Below are 15554 nucleotides of genomic sequence, written 5' to 3' on the forward strand. Positions count from 1 at the left end.
TGGTTAAGTTCATGCACTATGCTTCGGAGGCCCAGTGTTTCACTGGTTCGGATCCTGGGTGTGGACATGGCACTGCTCATTAGGCCATGCTGAGGGGGCATCCCACACAGCATGGCACAAACCAGAGGCACCCACAACTAGAATATACAACTATGTACTGGGGGACTTTGGGGAGAAGAATTTAAAAAGAAAGAAAGAAGATTGGCAGCAGTTGTTGGCTCAGGTGCCAAACTTTAAAAAAAACTTCTCAGACCATGCTTCTTACAGACTTTGATTTTTTCCTAGTTAATCATGACTGTAGAAAATAAAATAAGAAAAATAATACCATAAGGTTGGAAATAAGTTCTAAACATAATAAATAATTGTGATAAAATAGAGCATGAGTGTTTCCATGGTCACCATTAGGCAGGTAAGCATGACTGGCTTGGTAAATCCATTTCAATACCACTAGTGTTCACTGATGGCATCAATGGCCATTCAAGCCTGTGACTTTGCATGGTTTGTTTAATCCAATTTCAATTTCATTCTGAATCATACTTGGCCCTGTACTGAGTATTGCTTTCATTGAGATGAATAAATGCACACCTTGTTCAAAAGAAAAAAGAGTCTTTGGGAATTCATTGGCAGGATTTCAAAAGTTCAGGATTTAGATCTTATTGATGACTAAGAGGTAAGTTGATTTTCCCTTGGAGACACATTGTCATGGATTTGGAGAATAATAGCCAGGTGATTGGCCATGAATTAACAATTCATTTTGGACTTATGTGGCATCTACTGCCTTAGGTTTTAAGTCATCAATATTATATCAAAGAAAGAAATTAGCTTTGGACTCCAAACTTACATATTTGTAGAGAATTGGCACAGGAATCAGTCTCTGGGTCCTTCTTCAATAGACATTTCACATGAAGCTTCCATATTTTGCATATCACTAAAGAAGGCAAGTCATATAATAAGAATTCTGCATATTCAGTTGGCTGGATTACATTTAGGTGCTTGGGGTAATAATGTTTGCTAATACTGAGCAGTAAGCTATTAGAAAGAGTGCTACATAGATTCCTATTTTGAAGGGCTTGTCAATTTGGATAGATTTTAAATTCAGACTTAAAATGAAGTTGGTATATGGTAGTAATTTGTGCATGTTTATACCATAACTACCCCCTTTCCATCCCATAGAAGTCCACTCAAAAATCATTAAGAAGGCAAGAGAGTTAGGACTCATTGGTCCAAATCTGGATTTACAGGTTAGCTGCCCTCTGGACATGAAGGACTTGAAAGAAAATATCAACTATCCTGAAAGTATTTAAAGCTGCTTTTGCTGATGGGAATCTGTGATGGTGCACCAGTTTGGCAACCCTGAATTGTTTTTACTGCAGCTGTGGATTACCTGTGGTTTCAATGGACTACTGTGTATGCTTTGTTTATTTTATCCCTTCTTCCTGTTGGAAAAAGAGCTGGAGAACAGACATCCTGCTGTTCAGACCCTCAGGCCTTGGAATATTAACAGGAAGCCACAATAAGCATCTTCATTACTTCACCTGTGGCATAAATGGCAGAGAGAATGGAGACCATCAGGAGGAACTGATTTAAAACAGAATGAAGCAGTGTGTGGACCATATGTCTGAACATCCAAGTAACTGCCACTGGCCTAATAAATTGACTTCCTTCATGTAGAGTTCAACTAGCGGGGAGAGAAAAAGTTTTCTATAGAAAGAGATAAAGGCAGCCTCAGCCTGTGGCAATAAATGGAATAAAATATTTGGAGAATTGGACCAAGAAGTTGCATCATGTAATTTATATAAGTTGCTTTTAGCTTTTAACAAAAGATGTGAGAGGGGATAGGAGGGGTATGTGGATAGCAGCAGAGGAAGCTAATAGCCTTACAAGATATTTTCATGTGTTTTCCATCATGTATAATTATTCATCCTAAGGCAAGAGGGATATTGCATAAGCATCATTCCAAATATCTTCCCAGTTTGTTTTTTTGGAGGGTGTGGGGCAGAGAGGAAGAAAAGTGAGCATCAAGGTCCCTGTTTTCCAAATGAAGAGACAGGGAAGAGAGGTTATATGACCTATCTAAGACTCTTTATGTAATGCCTACATAATAGATAGGTCAGATATATTCCTGGAAGTGGAATTCTCTGGTGCAAATCCATTATCCCCTCCGTAGATTGAGGCTATGAAAAAAAATTATTCTGGAAAACACATTCCCCCTTTAAACATAAAAATGAGCAATTGAACGTAAGGACAAAAGAGAGAATAATAATCTTAATATTCATTATCGAGTGCACGCTGGAACACTCATTCTACTGTACCCAATAAATACTGATATACTTATGGAGTATTTAATTTTTTGGAGCCTTGCATACATTTAGTCTACCAACTTTACTAAAATACACTTAAAAAGAGAATGCAACAGCACAAATACAGACAATAGTCCTCAGAACCCGGATTCTAAAGATCCATGATACCATGTAATCACTATGAGCCCATGAATCAGACAAATCTAGGCACAAATCCCAGATATCCCACTTTTAGTTATATGAACTTGGATAAATTACTGTATGGTCCTGAATATGAGGAATTCCTTCATTTTCCCAAGGAGAAGGTTGAAAACTTTTCCCACCTACTGGAATTATATAAACGTTTAGGAATATAGATGAAATAATCAAATGTCTACTTATATTATTTCACTTATTTAGTCATATAAATACTTACAATCACGTAAACATCAGTTTGGAAATATTTTTTTCACTCTCACATTTCACCCAACAGTTTTCTTCAGATTCTTAATTTGTAGCATTGGCATCCATGTCACCTGACATCATCTTCACAGTACAACATCATTTCTGGATGGGTTGTTTGATGTTGTCATCAGAAATTTGGTTCCAAACCATAATTACCCATTCACATAACATTAAGACAATTGCTTTGTTCATTCATCCTGTAGGTGGATATTTGTGCTGTTGTGTTCACTCAATGTAATATAATAATTGATATCTTGCTTTTGAAAAGCGTCTTTCTAAAGGTTGATGATGACATCCAACCCTTGTCATTGTGAAGTCACCACTCCACCCTCACCTTTCACAAGGATAATGAATAAATCTCTGTCCAATTTCTTTGCCTGATTTTTTAGGGATTCTGCAGGTGACTTCTATAAGCTTTTGAGACCAGAATTTTCTGAGGTCATCTCAGTCTTACATGGCTTTAGAAGTTGAAGAAGTGCCATATAATTGGAGAGACTTTATAAAGATTGAACTAAAAGTGATCCCCTCCTTTCTGAGGGGTACTATCTCTTCTCATATTTTAGCACATACAGTACTTAATCTCTCTGAGCATCTGTTTCCTCCATTGTAGAACAGAGCTAATAATAGTACTTCGCTCACAGAATGGTGATGAGGATTAAATAAGATGACGCACTCCAGTGACACTTAGCACATGGCTGTGCACCTCGAAGTAAGGGCATTATCAATTGGTACTGCCTCAGTCTGGAGTTCCACAAATAAAAAATGCTAACTTGAAGAGTTATGCCTGAAAAAACCCACAAAAATCTAAGATGAAGACAGGTTAAAGGAACTTGGATTATTATTCCAAAGGTGGGGAAAATGAGTCATGTGACAAATTAGTTTCTAAAACAGAAAGGACTCTTAAATAAAGACTCATAAGCTTTTGTTTCCTGCTCTTCTACCTTGCTCAGTAAGATGGTGAGAGTATGCATCCAAATTACAGCATAAAAGACTTATGTCATGTAGAAGGAAGAATTTCTATTCAGTGAAGGTTGTGAAAAATTTGAATCACTTTCTGCTAGAGGCTGTGAAGGACTTTAAAAACCAAGGATAGTTTTGGTACAGTTCTATCTAAAAGCACTGTTACTGAAGGATCGGTATTTCAAGGTCCCACTTAGCCTTATGTTTCTGCACATGCAGATGAGCTACCCTATGAAAATAAGGCTTAAGAATGTAACACCAGTGGTAGAGCATATAAGCCAGGGAAGGGTTGGAGACCAAACAGATAGCGTTTTTGCTGAGCACCTTGGGTATCGAGCAATTTATTTTTTAGTGTCTCCCATCAGGAGATTTCTTTCCCTCCATAGACTACCACTACAGCTAGAAAAAGCATCAACCTTGGAACTCCAAAGACCTGAGTTCAAGTCTCAGCCTTCCTTTTTACTATACAATTTTGAACAAGATTCTTAAACTCTCTGATAGTACAATTCATCATCCGCAAACAGTGCATAAAAACATCAACTTTAGTGGAGATTTGATGAGATGTTTGTGAGATGCCTAAGCTCAGTATCCAGCACATTGTGGAGACTTTAGATGTTGATTTTCTCCTCCCCCAAATTGTGCTTCTGAACATACTCCAGTTTTCAGAAGCTGAAGTCATCTCAGCATTGTCAGCTGAGACCCTTACAACTGGAGGAGACTCACCCCTCAATACATAATAAAGCCACATCATCTCCTGGTTTACTTTTAGGTAATAAATTCCTCAAAGACAGAACTGGACAGAGGTGAACAAACTTCTGCAATGTGTGGGGTTGTTATAATGTTTCCCATTCAGCAGTTGTGCTGAGAAGGATTCTGCTGTCTAGACAGACTCTTGAAGGGAACCTCATTCTTGCTCACAGGACTTCTTTATAGTTGCTACCAATGTGGCCACTGCCTCCTCTTCATCCAGGTATGAATGGGCTGAAATGGTTTTAAACACCCTAGCAAGGTATATTAATTAATTAGGAGAAGGTTTAGCTGAAGTAACAAAAGAAGACAGAAATTATTTCTTTCTCACATAATGGTTCAAAGGAAAATGTACAGGGCTGATAGTCCAGCTTTGCCATCCTTAAGACAAGGCTTTCATTGCTGGGTTCTAGGCAACTCCCACGCAATGAGAAGGGCAGATCAGGCAGACACCACATACCTTTCTATGTGCACAACCCGTAAGTCACACATATCTCAGATCACAACCCATTGGCCAAAATTTATTCACATGGCCAAACCAGCTACAAGGGAGACTGGGAGGTGTGGTTTCATGCTGGGAAGCCATGTGCCCAGGAAAAGCTCAGGAAGAAAGGGATAATGAATATGGGGGCAGGACCCCAAGCAGTATGTGCTTCACAAAGTTAAGGAGGGAAAGTTGTCTGGACGGTTTAACTCTTTATTAAAAGACCATCTAAATCTTGGAAAATACAGGCAATGTATCTTTTAACCTGAAACTTGACATGGTAGTTATGTATAAAATGCAATGAATAAAGACCTTAGCAACATAAATTGAGGCAATAAGTATAAACTTTCTTGTTTATATAATAGAAACTTGACTCATCAAGTCTTACTGAGGCCAAGCTACATCTGGGAAAATGTGAATATGCTGACCCAGAAAAAAGTTGGAGAAAAGAGCTGTGTTGGAACAAGGACAGCTCTTAGCCTCAATCTTTTAAAAATTTGAAAGTTATGCGGAGGGCCCCCTGAACAAGCCTGGGCTAGGCTGGAGAACTCCAAAAGAAGATAAAGCCCCACTCTGACGCAGAGTTTATGGTTTATGAAACCCCAGGTTAGGTGAAGTGACAACATCCCCCATTTGACTGTGATAAAATACCTCTTAGGCCAAAGAATAGTAATTCTTACTTGTATTCAAGAATGGATTTACCAGATGCCGTTTTGTGAAGTCTTATGGAAATCTTTTCCAACCTACTTAATATGCTGCTTTACTTCATTGTCTGATCTTCCCGTTTATTTCAGTTCTGCAGGAAATCCAGAATATTTTATCATTAAGTGCTTGTTCATTACCTCAAAAGAGTTTGTCCTAATCTCATGAATGTTTTCATTAACAATTGTTCTTTTCTCTGACTATTTATTTGGGAAGAACATCCACACTTGGCAAAGTAAAGAGAGTTTTCCCCATTTTTTCCAACAAGAAGAGAATTCAGAGGAATTTTTAGATCTTTCAAGAATAAAAAGAAAACCACCAAAACATAAGCAAACCAAAGATCAGTCCCAATCACTTGCTTAAAAAACATACAACTAAGAGGAAGTGTAGCCCCGGAACTGCTTGACAAAGGAACTGGGGAAATTTTCTATGAAATTAAAATAAACAATCACTACCAGTTTTGAAAATTCTTAGGTAAAAAAAAAATTTTAATTTTCTAAGGGAGAAAATCCTGGACTAAGAAGCCAGAAAATTCAATTTGGGTCTCAGATCAACCAGTAGCTAACTATGGACTTGGGCAAATCCCATAATGTTTTGGGACTTCAAATTCTCATTTGTAAAAGCAGGAAGTTGAAAGATATTTCTAAGGTCTTTCCTAATTTTAATAGTCTATGAGTTTATGAAACTCCTAGTCACTGAATTTTCTAAAAATTCCAACATCACAAATGTCACAGAATCATATTATTTTTCTCTACTTCACACACAAATTTACTGAATGATAAATTCCCCCCAACAATTAGGGGGAAATCCAGATTCTGAAGACATCTTGCAAAGTTAAAATTTGTAAAGGAAGAACTAAGCTGTCTTCTAAAAAGCCCTCTAGTCTTTAGAGAGGCATGTATCACTTTATTGATTCTTTGTGCCAAAAGGGTATTTGAATAAGGTAGCTGTTTCCTCAGAGTATTTATGATTCATATTCTGCTGCCAGTAAAATGTTTATAGCAGGTGATCTCCCCGTTAATGTTAGTTTCAAAGGATTAAAGCTAACTATGGCATTGGTCTTGATTATACTTACAGTAACTTAAATTTGCCCCAGAATGACATTACAGTGAATTCGACTCCAGTCTCATCTCCTCCGGCATCAATCCATCCATCTTTCATGTAGCCACCAGGGCTCTTCCTAAAGCACAGGTGATGGCATTTTGGCAACTCCACGAGCTCCACTGCATGCTATACAAGCTATGTCATGATATTCCACTCTTCCATGGCTTTGCAAGTACTGCATCCAATACTTAGAATGTCAATCCCAGGGCCTCTTCGTGGCTATAAGGAAACATTAGTGTTAATTCTTAATAGACCTCCCCTCCAGGAAGATGCAGTCTGCTTGTTTAAAGTAAAGTTTATCCTGTTGGTGGTAAAGCAGTTACAGCAATTAAAACCCACGCAACCAAGCATCCTAAGAGTAATATCAAATGTTGGCTCATGTCCCAAACGTATCTATTATACACAGCCATTTTCTTTCTCAAAGAAAGATAACAAATTAATAATTTATGTCGTTTCTTCTTGAATTTGGATGAAAGCTTCATTTTCTTTTAAAAATTTCGGAAGTACAATGGATAAAATAATTAACTTTCAAGTGTTGTTTTGTATTCTCTCTGTAAATTTCCCTGTTCCAACACCTTCAAAAAACTCAATCTTTTCCCCAAAAATGTAAATAAATTAGCTAAATTTTAAAATGAAGAACTGATCCTATTGACTAAGAAAAATTTAGTCCTTTACACAGAAATGGAAGTTCCCTATCTCCAGAGGTCAGCAACCTAAATGGACACAAATCATCTGCTATCATTTAGTGAGGACCAAGGAGTCCATCAAATGTGTCAGGCAGGTAGTGAGGCTTAATTCAGGGTTTCTCAATCATGACACAGTGATACTTTGGGCTGGATAATTCTTTATTTGGAGGAGTTATTCTGTGCTTTGTGGGCTGTTTAGCAGCATCCCTGGCCTCCGCCTGCTTGATGTCAGTGGCAGCCTCTCAGTTGTAACCAAAAATGTCTTTAGATGTTGCCAGATGCCCCTTGGGGGGCAAAATTGCCTCGTTGAGAACCATTGTTCTTAATATACTCAAATGGTAGACAGATCAGGTTTTAGAGACAGTCATACAAGCAGTAAATACCAGCTCTGTCACTTAGGAGCCAGGTATCCCTGAGCAAGTTACCTAATCCCTCCAAGCTTTAGTTTCTTCCTGTGTAAAATGGTGCCAGTAAGACCCATTTTCACAGTCCCTGTAAAGACTAAATGGGAAAATGTACGTGAAATGCGTAACAGAATACCTGGTATGTTGCAAGCTCTTAATAGCTTACATTTATTAACATTAGTTATTACTACATGTTAAGCATCCATTTTGCTCTAATTAAAATACCAAAAAATATACCTTAATATAGCCCTGAATACAACTGATTTTTAAAGAATTCAGAACTAATTCAGGCTTTTACTGCTCCTCAGTGGCTTCCTGGTGAACATCAATAGCTACTGCTGTATAGTTGAGGAAAGCAGGCAAAAGTTGCAGGCAGGAGAATTAAAGAGGAAGTCAAGTTTTCTAGTTGTCCTCCAATATCTATTCTCCCTTCTTCCCCAGTGATAAGAATTCCAAAACTTTAGCAACCCCAAATATAGTCATATTCCCCAGATTCCTCCCCAGGTAGAAGGGGCCATGTGACAATGTTCTGGTCAATGGAATATAAGCCGAGCTTGTGGGTACAACTTCTGAGATGTGTCTTTAAAGGAAGAAGATCTGCTCTTTCTTCCCCTTTACCCCTCTTTCTGCTTGGAATATGGATGCAATGGCTGGAGCACCAGTTAGGACGTGAAGTGAAAAGTTGGAAGCAGCCTAGGTCGCAGATATCTGTAGTATGGCCCTGCTATATCAAGTCTGAACTGTCTACATCTTGACTTTAAAGTGAGAGAGAAAGAATGTTTCTATCTTATTTAAACCACTATTATTTTGAATTTCTGTTAGTCATAGCCAAATAGATTTAATGTTTGGCACTGGCTTAAAAGTATGATACCAAGTAGACAGCGAGCATATAGACAGTGGAGGCCAGCATGCTGGGGTCCCATGTTATGTTATGGCTCAACATTTGATAAAACTGTCTTTTATAATACCCAGCCAAACTAACCTGTAGCCCTAGGCCACATGGTTGAAAATTCAATCCTTTAGTAAAGAATTAGAGATAGCCAGTTGCAGAAATGGCAGCGAATACAGTTCTGCCTATGGTTTGCAATCTAAGTTATTGGAAAAGCCTATCAAATTTGGAGTCTTTTAAGAATGAAAAAGCTGACTGCTTATGTCCCAAACTGAACCCTTTTCAAGCTGAATTGTAGACTTAGCAGGAGATAAATCTTATTTTCAGCCTCCATTATGTGACAGTTTCTGCCAGACAGTGGGAGCCAGTCTAGAAGCAAAGATCATAGTCAAGGTGTTGCCTTCCCATCCAAGCCCATTTTCTAGAAAACCAGGAGAAGTAGTGTTATCGGCTGAATTGTGTTCCCCAAAGTTAGTATATTGAAGCCCTAATGCCCCGGACTTCAGAATGTGTCTGAGTTTGGAGACAGGGTATTTAAAGAGGTAATTAAGTTAAAATAAAGTCAGTAGGGTGGGCCCTAATCCAATATGACTGTTGTCCTTATAGAAGAGGAGATTAGAATACAGGCACACACAGAGGGAAGACCATGTGAGGACCCAGGGAGCAGATGACCATCTACAATCCAAGAAGGGAGGCCTCAGAAGAAATCAACCCTGCAGATACCTTGATCTTGAACTTCCAGCTTCCAGAATTGTGAGGAAATAAATTTCTATTGTTTAAGTTACCCCATCTATGGTATTTTGTTATGGCAGCCCTAGCAAACTAATACAGGTAGACAATAGTAAGCAGAACACAGCAGACAATATGTAAAAGACAGAGTCTTTAGTTTTAAAAATCATGTGTAAATGAGTCCTTCAGCTTTGCTTCCTCAAAGGAGTACTAACCAGAAACAAACAGGTCAGACATTTACTAAATTTGAGAGGGAATTACATTGCCAAAGAAACCATAAGCCCATCCTGACAAAACTTCTGATCATTCAGGCCCTAAAGAAACCCCGGGAACCTGAATCCTCCACCAGCAGAAAGGGGGCTGAGAAAGAGGGCAAACTGTCAAAGGTTGGCTTCAGAGGTGGTGGGGGAGGATAATGGAAGATAAGAGCTCCTCCGAGGAGTCAGAACCAAGAGCTACCAGATACACTAAGCATGAGATTTATTCCTCTTTACTCCTTCCCCATTCTGGTCCAAGAGGATTTGACAACCACTACAGCCTAATGACTGGAAAGTATGTGCATTCCCTCCTTTTCCAAATAGGAATTTTTGCTATAGTTATGTTACTACTCCACTGAAGCATATTGGCTAAGATGGGGCCAGAAAATTATGGACCGAAAAGGAACTCTATTCTGACCGCATAGAAGGGACCAAGTATCATCCAGAGATCCTGAGCTTTGAGTTAATTGCAATAACTGGATGGGACTCAATTAAATCCCTTGGGGCAGGGGCTGAGTGTATGAGAAGATCCACATAACTATTTAAGTTCCCACCTGGATGGACCATAGTGTAGATTGTTGGATGTCCCTAAGTTTGTTCTCCACTTCTTCCTCATTATTTTTGTTGTTAGCACCATTTAGTGCATTCCAACTCCTAGCAAACTGTGTACAGTAGGGAGGAACCCTGACTGGTCTTTTTGTGCCATCCTCTTACCTTCCGGTGTTAATCAGACAGTGTTCTGCTGCTATTCATAAGGTTTTCATGGCCAATATTTTCAGAAGTGGGTGGCCAGGTTCTTCTTCCTAGGTTGTCTTAGTCTGGAAGCTCCTTTGAAACCTGGGTGACCCTACTGGTATTTGAAATACCAGTGGCATAGCTTCCAGCATCACAGTAACATGTAGCTGCCACAGTATGACAACTGAGAGAGTGGTGGTATGGTTCCTTGCAGAAACCAACCCAGGCTGCAGCAGAGAGAGTACCGAATCTTAACCACTTGACTTCCTCATTATTAGAAGTCCAAAATTTCAGCTGGGTACACGGCTGCCCAAACTAAAGACATTTCTCAGCTTCTCCTACAAAGAGGTATGGTTATGTAATTAAGTTCTGACCAATGAGATGTAAGCAGACACGATGTGTGTTACTTCTGAGATGTGTCCTTAAAGGTAGGGAACATGTCCTTCCTTATTTCTCTATCTTATTGCACAGAACATGAATGTAAGGTCTAGAGCTCCATCCATGAGGCTGAGGGTCATGTACCCAGTTCATCAACTGAGATAGAAAGTTGGAAGCCATCTGTGTCCCAGATGACTGAGAAGCCATCATTTCAGCCTCTATAGCTCAACTTTTATACAGAAAAACAAATATACATCTTGTTTAAGCCAGTGATATTTTTGAGTCCCTATTGCTCACAACAGAATATTTAGTCCAACTAATAAACCAATCTTATGTGCTTTCTTTTATCTGAAGACCTGAAAAAAATAATAAAGGAATAAGAATAAAGGCAGAAAACCATCATGTGATTCTTAATTCTAATTCCCCCGACCCTTTGAGGAAATGTGTCATATTCCGCCCTATGTGTATAGCAAATGAGTCTGAGAAAAGCTAAGAAGACAGAGTAGGAAGTTGAATCAGAAATGTAAGCTATGTACAGAGGCTGGATGAATGGTTTAGAAGCAGACCAACATGACTCACCTCCCTGAATGCTGTCCTCATAGTGAGTCAAAAGGAAAGATGTGGAGAAAGATGGAAAAGAAATTCAGATATGCATCCTGAAAGGGGCTATGCTAATTTTCCCAATTATCCTGTCCATCTTTATCCATAAATGATTTCAAAGTGAAATGATGACCTTCATAAATTTTTAATTCAGTTCTGAGATAAAGGAAAGGGAAATGGCATCTTGCTTGAAAAGTGGTCCTCAGTGCACACATGCTGGCCCAAGAGGGCTATGGTTCTCACCCATGCAATTACCATCTCTATTAACGAAAGTTGTATTGATGAAACCCCGGCCACCATATTCCATCCTTTCATGAGCCTGTAGGCCTGAACAATGCTTAGAAACCATCCTGGGGATACCGCAACAATTATACAGCAAATAACGTGTGCCCTCACCCATAATAAACTTCCATAATCATTTTCATAGATCCTATTGGCCAAAGCATTTTGAGACAAATATAGTTTAGCCCAGAAATTTAGTAATAGTAACTGCAAAAATCAGTGAGTGTTTGTGTGTGAAGTTTTGGAGTTATAGGTAGAAGGAAGAGAAGCATAAATTCTTGTTAGAAGAAATTACCTAAATTCAATCAGAAGTCATTGCAACAACCCAAATGACCATACCTCTTATTCTAGCTCACTACATTAACCACATTACTTTTTGCCCCTAGCAGCAAGGCTGGTTACAGCCTAATTTAAATCCCTCACACATTATAATTCTCTTCTAAATGGGGTAAAGAGCACATGGTCTCAGTCACCTGCTAAACATATGACATGCGGTGTAAATTCATTTATTTGAACTTTAATATTAAAGGACTTTCTTGAATTTAAACCACCCGATACCAAGTTATGACTTCCATCCAAAACAGACATGCCCTGGAGAGCTGAGACCTTTTCAAAGACAAAGAAGGCTTCTAACCTGTTCACAATTAGCCATTACATGCTACTAGGGGCTGTTTAATTGGGACTGCCACTCTCAATTAACCAGCGACAAGTGACTAGAAGAGTGAGTAACCAAAATTAGGTACACATGTTACCAATTATTTCTATTAGGGATCATAATGAAATTGGATGTTTTGCTTTGATTTTTCTTTCTTCTCTAGCTCCAAGAAGTTATATAAATTAAAGTAGCGAGGGAACAGAGCTTAAACATTACTTTTTCCCTCTAAGTGTAAAAGAACCATGTGCATTGAAACTCCTCCAGTTCTTCAGCTGTATGCCAATCTGACCTCAGCACTTACTATACAGTGGAACCAATCAGAATACCAGCTGAGGTCCCCAAAAACGACCAGGGGAGGCTCTTTGTGATTTTAACATAAGGCTTATTCCTCTTTTCTTCACTAAGTAATAACAGAGATCATTTAGCCAAGATACAAAATTCCCCTCCTGTTCACTGAAAAGCGAGAATATTCAATTTCTCTGTTGTGATTCACTAGGTATCTGATGGGTAATGTTTTGTTGGGGAGAAGCAAGAGGAAAGAAAGAGAAGCTGCAATGATGATGCATTTGGAGCTGGTTCAAATAGCCACCCTAGAATTTCACTTTGAATTTGAGTTTCCTGGATGGGACAACTTTAAAATTTGTATTTAATGTGTGTATTTGAACACACATTTTTAAATATACATACATATTTTAAATTGAGGGGTTGTACCAAGCATTGGATATAAATTAAGCATGAATGAAAGATAAACTTTAAAGAAAATATGTACCAGAGTGTGACTCAATTACCGTTAAGTATTAACCCTGTTTCATATTTTCATTTGTGGTAAAAAAGAACTACCAGAATCCAGATATATTTTGAACTGTCATTTTTTTTCTCTATAAATATCAGCCAGCTCTTTCTAGATTCTATTGAAACAGTTCTCTTCCTGTGGTTGTGTTTCTCTGGTGATTTGACAGATTATAAGACACTAAGGGAATTTTTATGACTTTAAACTCTTTCATGGAGCATGGAGATACCATAATGTGTAGCTAATCCAAAGTTAAACAACTTTCCATGACTGGCCTTTATACATACCGAGAGTGCTGAGAATTTGAGCCTTCTGATTATGGGAAGGGCCAAATCAAGAACTCATGTTTTTTTCAAGTACAGAGAGAATCATGTAGATTGTCCCCAAATTTTTTCTGTAAGGGCCAGATAGTAAATATTTTAGGCTTTGCAGACCATGAGGTCACTGTTGCAACTACTCAACTCTGCCTTTGTAGTGAAAGCAACCACAGACAATATATAAACTATAGAGTGTGACTATAGCCCAATAAAACTTTATTTACAAAACAGACTGCAGGCCAGATTTGGCCCTTGGGGTCTATAGTTTGTCAGTCCCTGTTTTAACTCTAAAAGCTCTAATTCTCTCCAATCATTTTTAACCTTCCATCTCACCACCCCAGAAAATAATCAGAGACTTTGATGTTGAGGAACAAAAGTTCGGACTTAGGGGCTGGCCGTGTGGCCGAGTGGTTAAGTTCACGTGCTCCACTGCAGGTGGCCCGGTGTTTCGTTGGTTCGAATCCTGGGCGCGGACATGGCACTGCTCATCAAACCACACTGAGGCAGCGTCCCACATGCCACAACTAGAAGGACCCACAACGAAGAATATGCAACTATGTACCGGGGGGCTTTGGGGAGAAAAGGGGAAAAAAAATAAAATCTTAAAAAAAAAGAAAAACCCATCTCAGTTTAAAAAAAAAAAAAAAGTTCAGACTTAAAGAGAATGATCTAGAATCATTTGGGGAGCTTGAAAAAAAATATTGATTTACATGTCCTCCCCCTAATTTTTATTTAGTAAATCTTATATGGGTCCAAGAAACGTGAATTTTTTTAAAGCTCTCCCAGTTGGTTCTGATTCAAAGTCAGATTTGTGATTTTTTTCAATCTACATAATGGCCCCAGCATTTCCAATAACTTTCTAACATTAGGAGTATCACCTCCTATTACTAGTCAGGGTAATTAATACTAGCTGGTACAACAGCAAACCCCAAGTCTCAGTGGCTCAACTCGGTAAAGTATTTCTGTCTCATATCACCCCCCTCTATCTTATAGCTATGCAGTATAGACCTCCTGAAAAAAAGAAACGGAAGAGGCAAACCAGTTCTTAGACGTCTCAGTGCAAATGTGAGGCACATGGTAGTTCTACTCACATTTCACTGGCCAAAACTATTCCTGTGACTCCAAGCTAACTGCAAGGGAGGCTGGGAAAGGAAAGGAGTACATTAATATTTGGTAAGCTCTAACAGCCTTGGACACACCTGCCATATTTTTATCTGACTCGTCATCTGTAATTCTGGGATACCACCTGCCTTCTCTAGACCACACAGGAAGATGCTCAAAAAATGCTTGTCCGCCAAGTAAACTCTGAGCAACTCTGGAATAGACAGCTTAACATCCAAAACTATTACACCTAGCTTTTTGCAAAGGTTAGATTCTTGAAATTCTGAAGTGAAGCTGATTTTTAGAAATCAAATTGGTTTTTGGAGGGGTTTTTTTATTAGCTAGAAATTCATTGTGTGAAACTAGGGCTCTTGTGATCTCTGGCTTCTGAATTGGATGCACACAGATAGGTGCCATGACAAAAGAAAACAGCAGTTAGTAGATTCGTGAATTGTCCTCATGTTTGCAATTACAAAGGTTGGATGTTGTTTTGTTTAAGTAACACCTGGTGTCTCCATGACACTCTCTATTAGAAGATGAAGATGAGAATGTAGAGATAACCAGCCAGTCCAGCAGCCAGAGCAGCTGATTCCCAGTTTTTAAAGGTGGAGGAAAATATCTAAATGGGAAGCATCTGCTTGAATATTGAGAGACATAGCTATTTCAAAAGTTATAGCCCTCTTTAGAAAAAAAAGAGGCCTCCCCCACCAAAAAGAAATGTTAGAGATCTTTAAGCTCTTAAGAGAGAAAATAGGGATTTCTGCTAAAGTAATATAGATTTCAGCTAGATGTTTGAAAAAGTCCCTAAATATTTAGGAAGGCTTGCAGCCTTCCCCACATAGAAACTGAGAAGCATAAGAAACCACTGACTGAGGGGAGTTTAGGGTTCTGAGAGGAAGAGCTAGTGGAGTACTTATGAAAATCACAACTTCATTTACCAATGATGACTTACGGTTGATAGTTGTCCACACACATGCTCTGCTTATTCAA

This window comes from Equus asinus, chromosome 4, assembly GCF_041296235.1.
Source record: "Equus asinus isolate D_3611 breed Donkey chromosome 4, EquAss-T2T_v2, whole genome shotgun sequence".
In the NCBI taxonomy this organism is placed as follows: domain Eukaryota; kingdom Metazoa; phylum Chordata; class Mammalia; order Perissodactyla; family Equidae; genus Equus; species Equus asinus.